The following is an 18,289-nucleotide window of genomic DNA, read 5'->3' as shown; positions in this document are numbered from 1 at the left end:
AAGAACTTAAAATTAAATAAATTATTTAATGGTATTGGGGGAGTGGCTCGTTGCAAATAAGTTGCATTGTGGTAAGTCATGTCTAATTTTTTTATGCCCAGATATCGCCTTGTACTCACATTGGAGTCTAATACTACAGTGTCCTTACCTGCCACTATTTAATTTTGTACATAAATATTAATTTATAATATTTAATATTTGTACATAGATATAATTTTTAATTTATATTAATTCAATATTTATTTTTAATAATTAAAAATTATTTTATTTAATTAAAAAATAAAAAACTATACAAATATTGATATTAATAAAATTTTAAACATCATTTTAAATTATCTACATAAAAATTATATAATTTTTTTTTTTTTTTGAATATTTAGATTTGAATATTTCTCAATGTTTTGGTTCTACGCACTTTTGAAAAAAATTGATGATCAAATAACCTTCACTCCAACCTCCCAAGGTGATTCCAATCATAAAACTACTCCTTGATTGGATGGAAAGCTTACTACTTTACCCAATCCATCATTTCACTATTTCTTCGTTCACAATTATGACTGAACTCGCATTGTCTTGCTTATTCCTACATTTGCTCAGTTAGCACTTAATAGTACAAGTTAGTTTGGTCATCCCATGAATATTAGGCCCTATATTGTTAATGGAATGACTCCCATTCCTTAAACTCTACTATAGTAATAGTAATAGACAAAGAAAACTTAATGTCCTACAAGTTGGTGCTACAACAACTTTATTGAAAAGATAAATACATTCAAAATAGTGATACTAAATGAATAACCTTATTGATTCATTGACATATCAAAAAAATCAATTTGAGATTCTCAAGAATGAACAAACTTGTAGACACAAAGAGTTTTATTGTTGTATTTCACCAATCTATACACCAATCTCACTGTCTTTATCCCATAATAGAGACTCCCTTGCTATTAAAAGGACTCCAATATAACTCCCAAAACTAATCCAACCAACTCTTAGCGTTGAGTTGAATGTTTAAACCAAAACATAAAAGAATAATAGTTCCCTGAGGTAGCAGTTATTATTTGAAAATTTGAATTTTTAAAACCATAAATGGCTTTACTTGAATTTGTAACTCCTTCCTAAATGTTTCCTAAAGTCCCAGACTCACCCCCAACCTATCTTAGACTCCTAGAAACCTTATTAAGAAAATCATTGAAACTTGGACAAAATTGGCCCATTACAACCAACTATTAGTCCTTTTGAGGACTTACAAAATGATTGAGGAATTGAATTATTTTAGTTTCATTATAGGTCTTAAGATCCTCCAATTGATTTGATGACCCTGCTTATACACTCCATCCTCCTAATTTGTTTTGAGGGTCTTTGAGGTCTCCATTAACTTCAACTATGGTTTGGTTGTGTGTGGTGCTCCTACACAACTTACATTTGAGATGCAATGAAAAGATGTGCAGTCAAGAAGTGATAGAGGATATTCAGGTGGTGATGTCAACAAGTGCCCAATCCCTAGTATCACATGTGTGAAGTTTTAAATAGACTATAAGCTAAAAGTGCTATTATAATTACAATTAATTGGGAAAGCCTCAAGGCCAACTCACTAAATTATTATAAAGATATGGTATTAAGGAAAATACGTTTCCCTTATTTTTAATGTGTTGTGATCATTGTATGAAGTGCAAAGTGTGAAAAGGAGTAGAATGCTTACTAAATGCATGTAAGCAACCCAAGGAAATATTGGATGCAAGATTTGTGATCTAGTTACAAGATCAAAATGAGCAGAAGTCCATGTGACAAAATAGAAAAAGAGGAAGGAATAATACAATACATTTATATTATTCTGCAAGGAATAATACAGAGATCATTTGGACAGTGGGTTCATTGGTCTTTCTATTGAAGCTATTTAGGTTGTGGGTCTAGCTTTCTTCTACAAATCCTAACAGGGTTGGAATTTCCTAACAGGGATTTAAAGTCTCCCAATAGGGATGCATACATGTTGAATGAATTCATAGACTCCCAACAAAGTATGTCCTCTAATAAGGAACAATTATATTAGTACATCATCTTGTGGGCACTATCCCCACTAGGGTTTTCCCTTTGTCAAGGGTTTCCCTAGATAACATATCTAGTGTTATTGTGAATAAGTATCTTTTTATATTTTTAGTTGATATTGCTCATATGGTTAAGTTTGTTTAAGGTTGATAATTGTGATAATAGTTGGATAACTAATTCATTCCCCGCCCTCTTAGTTATATCAATGGACTATATATTCTAACACCTAGAATCAATAAAAACCCTCCACTCGCCACATTTCTTGGATGCCAATACCATTGGTACTATATAAGGGCTAATGCTCTTCTTGATCAAGCCTTGGTCTAACATCTCCCGCATTTGTCTAGCCACTTCTTGGTTTTACTCTAGGGAAAGCTTGTAGGCTACCTTGTTTGGTAAGGAATCCCCTGGGATAAAGTCTGTCTAATCAATAATATCCCTTTTAGGAGCTAATGTTGGAGGTGTCCCATCACTGATCATATCCTTGAACTTCCCAAGTAGATCTTGCACTTCTTTAGGTATTGGTACATGCATAGTCTCTTCTTTTTCTTTAGGTTGAACCATTATAGCATATTCTTCACCTCTTTGTTGAAGAGTATTAAAAAAATCTTTGCCACTACTTAATAGGACACAAGGATTTTTTTTGTGTGTGTTTTCCCTTCCTATATTAATGATTGTATTTCAAAGGTCCTTCCATCCTTTTTAAAAAGAAATGGTATTCTCCTTTCTATCATAGATGGCTCCTCTATCATATTTCCATGGTTTTCCCAATAGAAGATGGCATGCATCCATAGGTAACACATCACAAATTAGCTTGTCTTTATATCCTCCAATGGAGAACTCTACCCATGTCTACGCCTTCACAAGTATACTTTACCCCTTATTCATCCATGTCACCTTGTATGGGTTGGTATGGGGTATATTCTCGAACTTAAGCTTCTTTACTGCTTCCTCTGAGATTATGTTATCTATTGAACTTGAATCCACAATAAACTTGTACACCTTGCCAAGTATTTTACATCTTATCCTGAATAAGGCTCTCCTACGCTTTGGCTCCTCTTTGATTGGTTATTTGATTAGAACTCTTCTAAGCATTAAGTTCTCTCCCATCTTTGACTCATTATGGTTAATCTTTGGCGATTTGACACTTGATGTTGCCATGCCCAAAAATTTAGGGTAAAACAAAACTACAATTTATTTATTTATTTTAAATTTTAAATTTATTTTTTATAGGTAATGTTTAGGATATAACATAGGAAGCTAAAAAAAGTTATACTAGGTTACAGAAGACTAAGAGTTTGGGATATATATTAGTTATGATACAAGGTTCCAACATAATCTCAAATCTTTAATCGAATTGGTCCTCATAATTGTGGTGGAGGTCTTCTTCTTACTTCTAGGTTAGACACGCAAAGAATTCAATGACATTAAAATGTGTTTCTATGGGGGTGGTGGAAACATAGTTTCACCCGATTGAAAGTCACATTCTTTTCTATAGGTCATTTCACAAGGAATGAGTGAATACCCTTGGAGACAAGTTTGTATTTACAATTGTAACTTAGTCAATTGCTTGTCAAATATATGTACATGTATTTATCTCCATATAACCATTCATTAACAACACTTGAAGTTGTTTGATCACACTTTATATTAATGACTTTAGATCCCAATATACATGAACCTTACCTCATTTTCCTACCATTCTAAATTTCACATGGGATTAACAAATCACTCATTTTATACTTATATACAATTTGTTTGGTACTAGCCTATGTTGCATCCTAAATAATATATCATTTGCACTTCCTATTATTAGTGATTTGCATGATTCCTTAAACCTAACATTTATATTTCACTATAATTAGTATTATAAAATAAGTAAATCACTATACTATCCTAACTAATTCATATACACCACCCTATTATAATAATAATAACAACTATCTATTTTAACCAAAATATACTAAATCCTAAAACCAAATCACTATTTAACTAACTTTATTACTCTTTTTGTGCTATCACATATTAATAACATTTAGTCTCTAACTATTACATTGCTACTCACTAATTAAAAATAGATATCTAACCTACCTTGTAATTATTACATGTGCATTATATTAAACAACCTTAACTTCCATATATTCCTCTAAGCCCCACATGACTCATTTTAATCCTTACATATCCACTCGTCATGATAGTGCTTGATCTCTAACCTAACAATATTATGCATAAACTAAAACATTTCCTAATACTATCGATGCACTTTATCCTAAAATTTGTTTCTCCCTTACCTCTTATATCCACGTGGCCCACCTCAAACTTCTAACATAACTTATTCCTACGTGGCCCTTTCCTAGACTTTCTTAGCACTAAAGTCTAAGCACTAACCCTAGTTTTTCCAAACCTATGCACTATATTGTATCTATTAACACTCCCTCTTTAACTATTCCTACTTTCTATGCCACTTAACTAGACCTTTTCTTTAACCAATGACTAAGTCCACTTGAATCTATTAACACGAGTAGAGGCATGATGGATAAGATGGAGAAAAATGATGGTATGGTGGGGACCACTCTACCACAAGTAGAGGGCACTGGCTATGGTGCAACATATTTGCACTAAGCTGCTGCCCATTTGCCCTACCCGTCTATCGACTGACTCCATTGTCCTTTGCTAAGCTGTATAGTACATTACATCCATCACCTATGCAGTTTTCTGCAGCATCGATAAAAGTCAGTACCGTCTTGACATTATTTTTAATATAACTTAACAATCCGAATATAGGCTTGAGATAATATTTATATTAAAATCATAATCATATTCATATTATTTAGATGGTAATGAATATCATTTCAGTATTTTTGAAGTATATAAATTAGATACCTACTAACTTATTGTTATTTTGCATTATAATTAATATATACAATTACTTTTCTATTTATTATTCATTTATTATTTTTATTGCAATTATATAGATTGATTTAAATCATTACAAATTATATTATACAAATAATAAATTAATATATAACAACTATATTATTTATTTCATTCAATATTCTAATATTATTAATTTTATATAGAATTTGTTAAAACGTGTGTGTGTGTGTGAGTGAGTGAGTGAGTGTGTGTGTGTGTGTGTGTGTGTGTGTGTGTGTGTGTGTGTGTGTGTGTGTGTGTGTGTGTGTGTATTCTATTTCCATTTTTAAAAAAAATTATTTATATAAAAAAAAAAAAATTAGCATGTTATGTAAAATGATATGTACAAACACATTTTCTTTTAATCTTAAATAATTACAATATAACTAATACTAAAATAATCAATATATTAGAAGAAAAAAAAAAGTGTTGAGATTATATCCACTAAATTATAATTATAATTTGATGATAATTTTAAATTTTATTTATATTTTTATATATTCAAATAATTATATTAGAGATATTTATTATAACAAGTAATACATGTAAAATTTGGAATGATGAATTTAAGAAATGATTTCTAATTGATTATAAAATATCATGAAATATTTATAATACTTTTATTTTGATATGCATAATAATACTTACAATTTAACTTATGAAATATGTAAACTTAAATTTTGAAAAATATATTAATTTTTTAATAATATTATATAGTAAATCATTTAACTAAGCTAAGAACTTACTATTAAATAAATTGTTCAAAAGTAAATAGAATATATTTTTACTTTATATTGAAAAAAAAACTATTAATTTTATTTATAATTTAAGCCAACATTTCCATATTATTTTTTAATAAAATTTACTATAAATTTATTAAATGTTAAATACATAATATTATATAGTAATAAATTTAAGTAAATTAAGGACTTATTATTTTATAAATTATTTAAGATTAAATAAAATATATTTCTATTATCAAATCTAAATATTAAAAAAAAAATTATTATATAATTTTTATGTATATAATTTAAAATGATGTTTAAAATTTTATTAATATCAATATTTGTATAGTTTTTTATTTTTTAATTAAATAAAATAATTTTAAATTATTAAAAATAAATATTGAATTAATATAAATTAAAAATTACATCTATGTACAAATATTAAATATTATAAATTAATATTTATGTACAAAATTAAATAGTGGCAGGTAAGGACATTGTAGTGTTAGACTCCAATGTGAGTACGAGGTGATATCTGGGCATAAAAAATTAGGCATGACTTACCACAATGCAACTTATTTGCAATGAGCCACTCCCCCAATACCATTAAATGATTTATTTAATAGTAAGTTCTTAGATTACTTAAAATTATTACTATATATATTATAAAAATTAATTTATTTTTCAAAATTTAAGTTATAAATTAAATTTTGAATATTATTATGCATATCATATTATTACAATTTGACTTAAATCAAATTAGTACAAGATTTTGATTAAATTATAATTCAAAATATTATTACAAATATAAACTTTTTCTAATTTAATGAAGTTTCCAATATTTTATAATTCTTTAAAAATTATTTTAGTATTCTTTATTTTAAAGTTATTTAAGATTTTTTTCTAAAAATATTCAAATTAAAAAAATATTATTTATAATTTTAAACATGAAAGTAAATCTTAAAATAAAACTAATAAAATTCCTAAAAACACATAAAAAATAAGCAATTTTGATTAATAAATAAAACTAGTCCCTTTCCCTTTGAAATCAATGTTATACTTTGAAACGAGGGAAATAATGCACGGCAAACACAGGAACTTATTTCATGTCAGCGAACGATAGTGGAGTAGTGAAGGGACAGGCAAGGAAAATTTATTACTATAATATTATTAAAAAATTAATATATTTTCCAAAATTTAGGTTTACATATTTCATAAGTTAAATTGTAAGCATTATTATGCATATCAAAATAAAAAGTATTAGAAATATTTCATGATTTTTTATAATCAATTAGAAATCATTTCTTAAATTCATCATTCCAAATTTTAGGTGTATTACTTGTTATAATAAATATCTCTAATATAATTATTTAATATATAAAAGCATAAAAAAAATTTAAAATTATCATTATTTGAATTAATTCTGATATTATAGTTCAATTAAGTTCAAAAATCTAAAAATTTAAAGTTTTAGAAATTTTATTTTTTAAACATAGACTAGTTAATTCTATTTCATTGAATAGTAAATCTAAATTAAGTGGAAAACTTGTTGTAAAAATCAAATTTGTTATAAAGTATGCAATTGTGTAAAAGATATAAAGTTTTTAAAATAATGTAACTAGTGATACAAATGACTAAAAATAATTTATATAATGGGTGATTTAGCTGGTGTACTAATTCAAAATCTAATTTTATAAAATTTGATATTTTTTATTGAATCAATAAATTGATGTGGAATTCATTTTTTACAATTTTTTTTCAATCATTTATATAATTTATGGGATGCAAGTGTTTATTAAATATATTAAAATATATTTATTTTAAAATAATCATATCACACGTGGGCATGGGCCTCTATCGAGTACCCAAAACTCATCGAGTACCCAAAACTCGTTTATGGATAACCTCGATTAAAAAAAATCATATTATGAAATATTTAAGTTAATAAAAAAAAATTGTTTGTAATTGATGAAAATTAATTAAGTTTAGAACAATAGTATATATCCTTTGACATATATTTATATTATAAAATAAAATATGGTCAAATTCGAAAACCAAACTCCCCCAATTTTTGGTTTCTAAAAAGTGGAAATCCGTTCTCGATAAATTCAACTATGAAAAATAAAATTCTCCCAAAAAGAAGAAATCGAAGCCGGTGGATTGTCACGCATTTACTAAAATTGTTTGTATCGCCAGTACAGTCAAATGTTTCATTGACAGCATCTGACAGTACTGTCAGCACGAGACATCAAGTCCAGGTAGCAAGCGTTTATACTTGCCCGGCTCGGTGCAAATATGTTGCACCGTAGCCGGTGCCGTTGAGACACACTAAGGTCTCATTGGACACATTAATTAATTGGTATGTATTCCCTTTTAAACGGATACGAGAGGAATATAATCAAATAACACTAGCACTTGTACCCAATGGTACAAGGTTTTAACCGATATTAGTTACGTGCAAATTGATCTAAAATGCATCCCAAATACATTTTAAATTACAAACATATTAAATTAAAAAAAATTGTTTCTTGAACATGGATAAAAATCCCTTTTTTAAAATCAGAGTGATCCAAAGATACAACAAACATTAATAAAGCGGATGATACAAAACGTGCATCAAAAACCAAAACATGCATCAACAAGAGAGCTCTAAGCGAGCTTGAGTCCCTACCTTAAGATATAATGTAAATATTTGGGCTCGAGGTGGTGCTGAGCCTTAGCACATGTTTTGTAAATGAAATGGTGGACTGACAACTCTTAGCAACTTGTCAATACTTATCCGTTTCGTGCAAATGCTAAAGTCAGCTTTCTCTACACAGACAGACAACGAATGAATGGCTGATACAGGCTGGCGATCATGTTGCAAGGTAATTATAGTTGGTAGGTATTGTCTCATGGCAAGTGCATTTCTTCTCCTTCAACCCCATACGCAAGTTTTTTTTTGTTATTGAAGCATGAACAAATCGAAAGCAGGCAAGACGAGGAGATTGGGCGGTGAGGAAAAGGATTATGCATTTGTTGTAGAGTATGAAGGTCCCCCAGACCACCAAGCTCCGAAAATCAAGCCTTTGCATCTTATATTGTTTATATTGTTTATGTCAAAGTCTACTAGTGAAAGATATGAAGATGATAACCACATGACATTAATCGAGCTAGTTACTCACTCCAAATCTCATAGTATGGTAGGATATTTTTGCACTATGCTCATTAAACTAATCATGTATTAAATTTTATAATTTTAACTTATTTTAATAATAATTATAACATATAATGTACAATTTTTTTATTTTTTAAAATATATAATTTGTTTACAAAAGAATTGTTAATATTTAGTTAACTAATATTAAGACAATAATATGAAATTTTTAGTAATTTAATTTTCTTATTATTGTTAGAAGTTAAAAAAGTTATATATTCAAATTAGATAATTATCTAAAATGTATATGATGTTTTATAATAAGTATATTAGAACATATGGTTAAATAATATATTATTTAAATATCTAAATATAGAGATAAAAATAATTATATTTTTTATAATTTAATTTAAATGAGAACATTTTTTTATTTTTGATTACTCTAGATTCTAGGGCTTTTAGTACATAGCTTCCCTTATAAAAAAAGCATTATGGGGTGTTTTGTAATTTGATATTAACATATAAGCTTTTAGCTTACTTGATGATAGAGACAATGAGTACTTACGCTAAACAATTGCTAAAGCTAAAATTGAAAGTTAAGATTGCAAATAATTTAGGTAATTTTTTATTTTTAAAGATGTTTATAGTTTATAATATTTTTAAAATAAATTGAAGTTTGAATTTATATGTTAAATTTGTTAAATTTTTATATTAATTCAAAATTAATTTTTTATTTTTTATAATTTAATAGTTATTTTCAATATTGAATTTTCTAAACATGTCTATTTTAATTTATTTTTTTTAAATGTTAAAACATTGATTTTTTCTATTTTAATATTTTTCTTAAAATATTTTGAAAATGAATTAGTAAAAAAAAAAAATTTAATTTAAAAAAATCATGACCTAAGTTATATTTATCTATGATTAACCCATTACACGGTATCTTCAAAGTGAAAGATAGGTACAAAATTTAAGGGGGAGAATAAAAGATTAAAGCAATTCAATTTTTTTATTACTATCATAGAGAATATAAAATTAATATCTGCCTCCAGTCTATTTTTTCTAATCATATTAAGTTAATAATTTGTTTGATATTCTCATCTTTACTTTTTTTTCTTAAATTCATATCCCCTCCTCAATTGGTGTGGGCAGCTTGTACCATGTGAAGAAATCCTATTTCATATGAGCGGAAGCCATTACACTCGCACAATCTTCATGGATGAAGAATGGTTGTTTTTATATATGTTTGGGGAAGAACTTCAATTGTGATTTTGGAGGATCAAATCTGAGACGCCACACGCCAATTAATGAAAATACTAAACATATCAACAAAAATCATGGGTGATGTCATTGGTCAAAATCTGCGGTAGGGCACATGTGGCATACGCTCCCGTCTAGCAGACGGAATAAGTGGTTTTGTGCGTTACCACCACTGCCCACAAATATCTGGCAAGGAAGTTGGCAACAGCGAATATGCGGCCCATACACGTGGGCGAATCCGAAGTCGCCAGCATCATCCTGCAGACTCGGCCTCCGAAAATTTAGAGCTGCGGTCTTACTGTTTCAAGTTTCCAACTTTACACTCTCGATACGTGCATTCTCTGACGTTCTGACGATATAAGAAATATTGGGGCTGAGACAACATTTTTGTCTAATTAATTCTCTTGAATACGTTGGTTAATGTGCATCTCTTGGACTGTGCAAATGAATATTAAATGCATGTTTATCTCTTACCATTTAATGTGCTTTTATTTTATCTATCTATTCTTCATAATCCAAGCAATTTTTTTTCTAAAAAAAGCTAAATACCCCAAGAAAATTGATTCATCCAATCGAAAAATAGAAATTTCTATTCAATAATTGTTTTTTAAATATAGCTTTTCCAAACTTTGGAATTGTGCAGGGTTCTTCAGAAAAAATTAATTTGGGGGGGGGGGCAGGGTAAAAGATTACATTAGTTCCCTGCCTCTTTAAAAAAGGCAGGGACTAAAAACTCCCGAAGACTAAATATAGCTGATGATTCAAATTAGGATTTACATCATGCCGTTTCTTAGTGATTATAAATTCAAGGGGAACAAGTTTTATGTATAAAGCATAACATCTTGCAAATTGTCAAAAAAATTGACATTTTTCTTTAGACAGAAAGAAATGGGTCCCCACAATTTAACCTTTTATAAATAGAAAATTTCTGTTACGGGTTAGGCTACATTAACCCTTAAAATGGAAAATCTAGGATTATAAAAAAGATGCAACATCTTGTGCGTGGCCCTCCAATTTGTGGGAAGAACCAAAAGAAATGAGAAAGTTGGAAAAATTAGGTCAGCTAAAAGAGCGCATATAAGTAGTAAACAGTAAATCAGATCATAAATGAGCTTTACTCTTTGAGGTACTTTTGTCCTTGAAAACAATTATAGATAATTTAATCTCTGCAAGGTTTCCCTTGCCATTAAGGCAAGCTTTGCATGAGCATCAAAAAAATCCTAGAAGTGTTTACACATGATTCGCAGTTTGCAAATTCCATTTAAGCTCGCCTGAAGCCTCGCCAGATTCCATCAAAGATTTTGGTCTTTGGATGGCGTGTTAACTCAAATGATAGAGTCGTATGAATATCTGAAACTAATAACTTGGTGCTCAAATATAGCAAATTAAACCAAAAAGAGGAGAATCCGAAACTAAAACTCTTCTACCCCCAATTCAAGAAATCGATTATCTTATGAGTACTCCTGCAGCTGTCTTATTTCAAAATCAAAAGTCAGATAGAGACTATCAGGAGAAATAGAAATGTTTTGTATTTTCCATTGAAAATATTGTATATTATATAAAGTCTTTGCAGTTAATAAATGCGAGATAAGCAAACTATAAACATTGTCCTATAGAATTGGCTGGATAAAATACTTCACCTGCTGCATAAGAGCTGCTTGAGGCAAGTATATTTCTTGATAGTTTAAGTATTCATCTCTTGACGATCGAGGTTGAAACTTAACACCCTAATTTTATGACACTGTAAAATTCCAAATCCGGGGCTTGTAAGGTATTGAATATGTGATTTTTTTTGTAAAAGTTTGGAATTCTCCACACAATGCGCTGTGCATAGAAAAGGGGAGGAGCATATGAACGAAAGTTACCTCCCTTCGAATGACCCGTTCCAATGCCACTGCCATGGGCGGCTGTCTCATCTCCACATGCCAATTGTGTGGCCAAATGTCTCTTCTTAATGTGTCAATCGTGGTTGGTTGTCTTTTCAACAGCTTGGCTAACGTCTTTCGTAGCCGACAACGAATTTACCACCACAATTATCTGGCATCTAGCATTGAAAACCACCATTTCCATTTTATTACCAGTGTGAGACATTGAAACGCAATGACATACTTTCGTCCCTTTCGCCCACCTGGCACGCGGTCAAACATTAAACTTCAGTTGATCTATATTTATTGCAGCTTATTATTCGGCTCGATAAAAATATGGACAGGTTAACCAATTATTTTTCTCGGCGTCTAACCTTTAATTTCGGCGGGCATCCCCGCACAAGGTAGCCTATCGGCTAAAAATACAGTGTGCCTGCCTTTAACTGATTACAATATATATGTTGACTGCGATGTATTCAAGTAGTCCATTAAGATTCCAATATTCTTAAGTCTTTTCAGTTAAACTTCTAGGATTGAGAGGATAAATTTGTCAAGAAAAAGTTGATTATTATATTTTGCAAATGGGGTTGTAAGCTTTGGGTTTAACTGTGGAGGAAACTCCGCAGTTAAGTGCGCTCAAGCTGGAGTAGTACTGGGATGGGTGACCTTTTGGGAAGTCTCGGTCACGCTTGTGAGCATCACCTAGATCCAATGAGTGCTAAGTGTTTCATTCATTCTCATGAGAGATGGATTCATGTTAAATCACTATTCATGAAACATGGGTCAATGAGTTTGACTCAAAATCACACAGTTAAATCCATAGCAATATCACGATTATATTTTAATTTTTGATTTTTGATTTTTAATTATTTTAATAAAGTCAAAATTATTTCGGTCAAAATTATTTTACTTCAATTCACACATTTCTAAGATTTATATTCTTTATTTTTTAAAATTTTACATTAGATATGTAAAAAATTCATAATTGGCATTAAAATATTAATATAAAGAGATACAGGTAAAGAACAAGATAGAGGTAGAAATATTTTTAAATATTTTTAATTTAATAAAGTTAGATTTTCAAATAGAGTAATAATGATTTGTAATTTAATTTTTAATATTATATAAATTATTGGAAAGGAAAAAAATTATATATATACTAATATTTTCAAAGTCAAACTTAAATTTCATTATGTCTAAGTCTCAAAATACTAGCATCTAACTTTCACTACATTGTCTTCAATATTCTATGTAAATTCATATTGGATAAAGAAAAAATTAAGACATATGATCTATATAAATTTAGATAATTTGAGTAAAATGTTAGTAAATATATCTTTTATAATCTATATAAATTAAGCAAAAAATAATAATTTTATAGTTTCAATAATTTACCTTTTATAATTTATTTTAATCAAAATTATTCAAAATTAATATTATTTTTAATTTAAATAATTAAGTTTTAAAGTATGAAGTTGACTTGTGGATTTATGTAGTCAATTTCAGAATTTACAAATGGATTGTGGAAATCTCATATGATTAATTAAATTTTAACAAAATTAACTTTACATTTAAATTATTTATTTTAACTCTTTCTAAAGTCAAACTCAAATTGCAACCTACCAATTATTAAGTTCTATAATATTGATTAAGCCCTAACCTTAACCCTAATTCAATGGTAACCTTAATTAAATTCTAATTGTAATGTTTATTTAGTCTTGGGGCTTTGACCCCAGCCTACATGGTCAAGGGAGGAGGCTTACAAGTCACCTCACATCCCAAGTTATGGGTTGTTGGCGATTAGGCTAGGTCACAAGGATACCTCCTAAGCAAAAAAAAACATTTACAAACCCCTAATCTTAATTTGACCCTAATTGTTAAATATTAGGATAGTTTGACTTGGAAAACAAAATAGAAGTTTTCAAAAAATTTTTTTGAGGGTTTTAGTAAGTTTTAAATTATGTAATGATTTATTACTATTGGAAATATAAGGTAGGGTAGGCTATTGAGAGGGGAGGGGGTAATCGGGAACTAATAAAACTTTAAACTTACTTCACCAATTAATCCTTCATATATTATTATGATATAATTGCATGCATGAAAGAATGAAAGCAATAACATTCATAATATTTTGACACAAGATATGGTGACCTAGGAATCTTCCAAATAGAAAATAAAATTGGGGTGGGGATGATACCCACAAGCTTTAGTACTGCAATATAAAGTTTCTCTATTAAGGCTTACAATTGACCACTTCTGGTGATCTGCCCTATTAAGAGCAATAAGGAATGTTAGGTCCACCTTGTTAAAGGATTTACAAACATACAATGAAGTAAGCACTCTGTTAGGAGATTTAGCAAAAGATTGTTAAGTCTACCCAGTTAAAGGATTTGACTGATGCCCCTGTTAAGATGAATCAATGGCTTATCTTTGATTTGCAATTTTGATTTGTTGAATGGTGTTCCTTGAATTACAATGATCACCTGGTTGTGATAGATAGGTCTCTTCTATACCATATACTACTTGTAGCCTTCTTCAATTCACACTTATCTACTTCTTCCTTATTTACATACTCATACTTGATTACATTTGGATATGATACAATACATTACATATATATCAATCCAATTAATTACCTTCTAGAGTCGGCTACAATACCAAATTCATCATAATTCACAAAGTCAGCCCATTGTTGTAACTCAGGTTTTGAAGACAAACTCAGTGATGTTCTAACACTCGGCAAACACTGTCAACACTTAGAAAATACTGTCAACACTCAACAAACTTTGGCACTTGGTTGAAGTTGAAGCTTGGTCCATACTAATCAGATTGAGTAGAACAAACTCATTTAGCACTGTATGACTCGGTGAACACTTAGAAACTCGGTAGATATTGAATCACTCAATTAACACGGCATGACTCAGTCAACACTCAATTCTCTTTGTTAACATTGTGAGCTTAGTAGACACTGATAGACTTGGTTAACATTAAGATCTTCATCACTTCTATAGGAAAGCTCAGTAGACTCTACTATGCTTAGACTTTGAAGCTTAGTAGACATTGTAAAAATTGACAAGTACTGTAATATGACTGCTTGGCTCGGTAGCAACTAAAACACTTGGTCATCACTGCTATATGAATGATAAGCTTAGTAGCAACTGTAGAGCTCAGTAGCAATGAAGCCAACTGACTAAGTGTTAGGTCACTAGTAGACAAATTGACCTTAATGTCAACAATCTCCTCCTTTGGCATTAGTGACAAAAAAACTTATCATACCAAAAGTCTAATTTCTCAAAACTTTCCTTATCAATAGTCAGGATCTTCAACTTGGTTTTGACTAATGTCTATTGCTATGGCTTGGTTACCTCTTACTCAATTTCTTTATTTTTTTCAAAATTGCTTTTGTAAACATATTTTATGCTTAGTTGTACTTATATCTCCATATTACTACTCCCCTATACATATATCTCTCCCCCATACATATATCTAGAGTATGATAATCGTCTCCCCCTTTATCAATAATATTCTCCCCCTTTTGATATAAATGCCTAAGGTGTAAAATATTTATAAGTTAATACCAAAATGTGACAAGAAGTCACAATGTACCTTCAAAATGATTGTCATGGTCTTGTCCCAATTCTCTTGCAATACCACATATGCATGCAAGGCTATCTGTACCTCTGCTAAAAGTTTCATCATGTGATCAGTTATGGAGAAGTTATTGTCATGGATGAGTGTTCTTGCATGTAAAATATTCTTTTGCAGTGCATCCATGTTTGGAAGAATCATCCCTTGGATTTCTACAAGTGTGGCCCTAATCCTGGTCTCTTCCCTTAACAATTATGCCTAGAGATCTGTCAAGTACCTGATCTTTGAAAAATGTGCAGAACTGCAACTAGGATCAAGTGACAATTGTTATGCACTTGCCTTCAACTCCTCATCTATCTTGGATAATTTATCCTTGATTTCCTTGGTAAAGATAGATGTGTCACTCGACAAATAAAGAAACAACATTATTGACATATATTTTTAGTGTAGCTATGTCCTCCAAAACTTTGCTTTCAAATTTTCTCTTTGCCCTCTACAGAAGTTTTTATTGTCCATTCATTTCTTCATTATATTTTGGGACAATTTCAACCAATTGATCCAAAATGGGTTGTTTCTCATCAACCTCAATATTTAGAGCAGCAACAAATATGCTCTTGATATCTTCAAGTACTTCATTTTTCTTTTTCCTTTCATCTCCAAGTTTTTGTTTCCTTGCTCTCTTCTTCCAAAGTTCTCCAAGGGTATCCATCTCTTCAAGAGTGAGGTTAGAGGTATCCCAATTTAGAATAAAAATGTCCTCATCTAGATAAATTTCTTCCTCTTTACCCTTATCCTTATGAATAATAGATGAAACAATTTATTTTCCCTTATTCAAAACTCTAGTGCTCGATTGAGACTGAGTCTCAACTGTCATTACGCTAGTCATGGTGGAAACAAAACTGGAAATAGATGGAATAGGAACAAATGTAGGGAAAAAAAGACTAACAATAGGAATACCTTGTTGCTGCTTGGTCAAGCCTGATACTAGAAATATCTAAGCCTGTTGCTCGATAGATGAAGTGTTAGATGCTTCACTCATTGAAGTACTTAGTAAATTAACTCCAAAGATTGGTTGGGTTCTTGGTGTTGCAAATTTTACCTCAACCAACTTGGTAGAAACCTTCTCTGAGATAGATTTTACTAAAGCTTCATTTAGAGAATGAGAAAGGGAAGTCATGATCTCTGTTGCTATCTTCTCAACATCAATGTCCTCAATACTTTGTATTTCTAGAAGACTTCCTCCTGTAGGTTCTTGTTCTTCTTCCTCGCCAGCATCATCAACATCTACATTTTCTATTTCCTCATCTTCTATTTCAGCATCTTCATTATCCTTTGCCACATCTTCTTCTCCATCCTTATCATCTATTTTCACAACATTATCACTAGGCTTGTGTAGCCCATAGATATTTTTCCATGCAATAGTATTGGATTTCACCACAGACTCTATGTCCTTTGATAGGATCAACAATGCATTGAACTTTGGTGTAAATTTTGTTTCATTGTCCTTTAATGATTTCTTCACCTCTTTATCATTGAGACTTGGCACGAGTTGTCTCAATGTCTATTCTTTGATGTTTCTAGAAACATTTACTACATTTTCCCATACTGGTGCAACTACCTTGAGAATTAGATTGGTAACTCATTTGACTAGTTCATCAAGGGAATACTTCCATTCTTCCATTTGTGCCACTAGGGCGTCTTCAATCTATTTCTTCTTTGTTGCACTCCTAGTGTCATACTTAAGTGTTTTGAAGGATGTCGCATCTCCTCCTTCTTTTATTCTACTTAGCCTCTCTTCAAAAGTAGGGGCAGCCTTCTAAAATATGATTTGTTTAGCTTCATTCTCTTCATCACCTAACTTTAGCTTCCTTTTAGATTTGGTGGATGCCCTTGTGAACATAGCAAGGGAAGACTTTGCAAGTTTTGTTATTATAACCTTCCCTTTCTTCTTTGGAGGCTCCTATTCCTCAAGTTCTATTTCCTCTGCATTCTCCTCTTCATCTTCATCTTCATCTATCTCATATCCCTTTACCTTCCATAAGCATGAGAGAAGGGCTTAATGACTTGGTGTTCTTCATGATTTTCTCTATCCTCTTTCTTCCTTTGTTTAATGCCTGGGGCAGTTTGGTTTCAAGTTCTATACTAGCCTTTGCCTCTTCATATGTTCCAAAGTAGGTAGCCTTAGGATCCACAGGCTCATTTGAAAGAATAATATCTTTCGTGTCATCAATGTTCACTTCATAACCCAAAGGTTTTACCCATGCCACTCTTGGCGTAACTGCTTGGATGTAAACTTTATCATAGTCAACAAAAAAATAGATGTCCTGCTCATAGTCTTCTACTAACCTTTTAGGAATCCTATATCTTCTTTGCATTTTTTTTTTAATGTTTCAAAGTTAGCATCCATTATACTTTCAAATTTTTCTCCCATTTTAGATTTGAACTCATTTATTTGGTATAATATAGGTGTGTCTTTCCTCCATACCACAGTTCCTTTAGAAGGGGAAAACTTTTAAAGATAGAAGAAATGGATTGTTCTTGGAGACTCGGATACTATCCATGTTTTTTCCCAATTGACTCAATAATAGCTCAACAAGTTCAAAAGATAAATTGTTTTTCACCACCTTCAGTGCTAGGTTAACTACTTCATAGGGAACATTATTCTATCTGCTCTAGTTATATAACTTGTGAACAATAACATGTATCCCAAACTTTATTTCCATGTTTATCACTCCATTAAGCTTCATTCCTCTTCC

The sequence above is a fragment of the Cupressus sempervirens genome, chromosome 3 (assembly GCF_028749045.1).
Source record: "Cupressus sempervirens isolate cs-2001-9-10 chromosome 3, ASM2874904v1, whole genome shotgun sequence".
Taxonomy (NCBI): domain Eukaryota; kingdom Viridiplantae; phylum Streptophyta; class Pinopsida; order Cupressales; family Cupressaceae; genus Cupressus; species Cupressus sempervirens.
Note: the sequence above shows the minus strand (reverse complement) of the source record.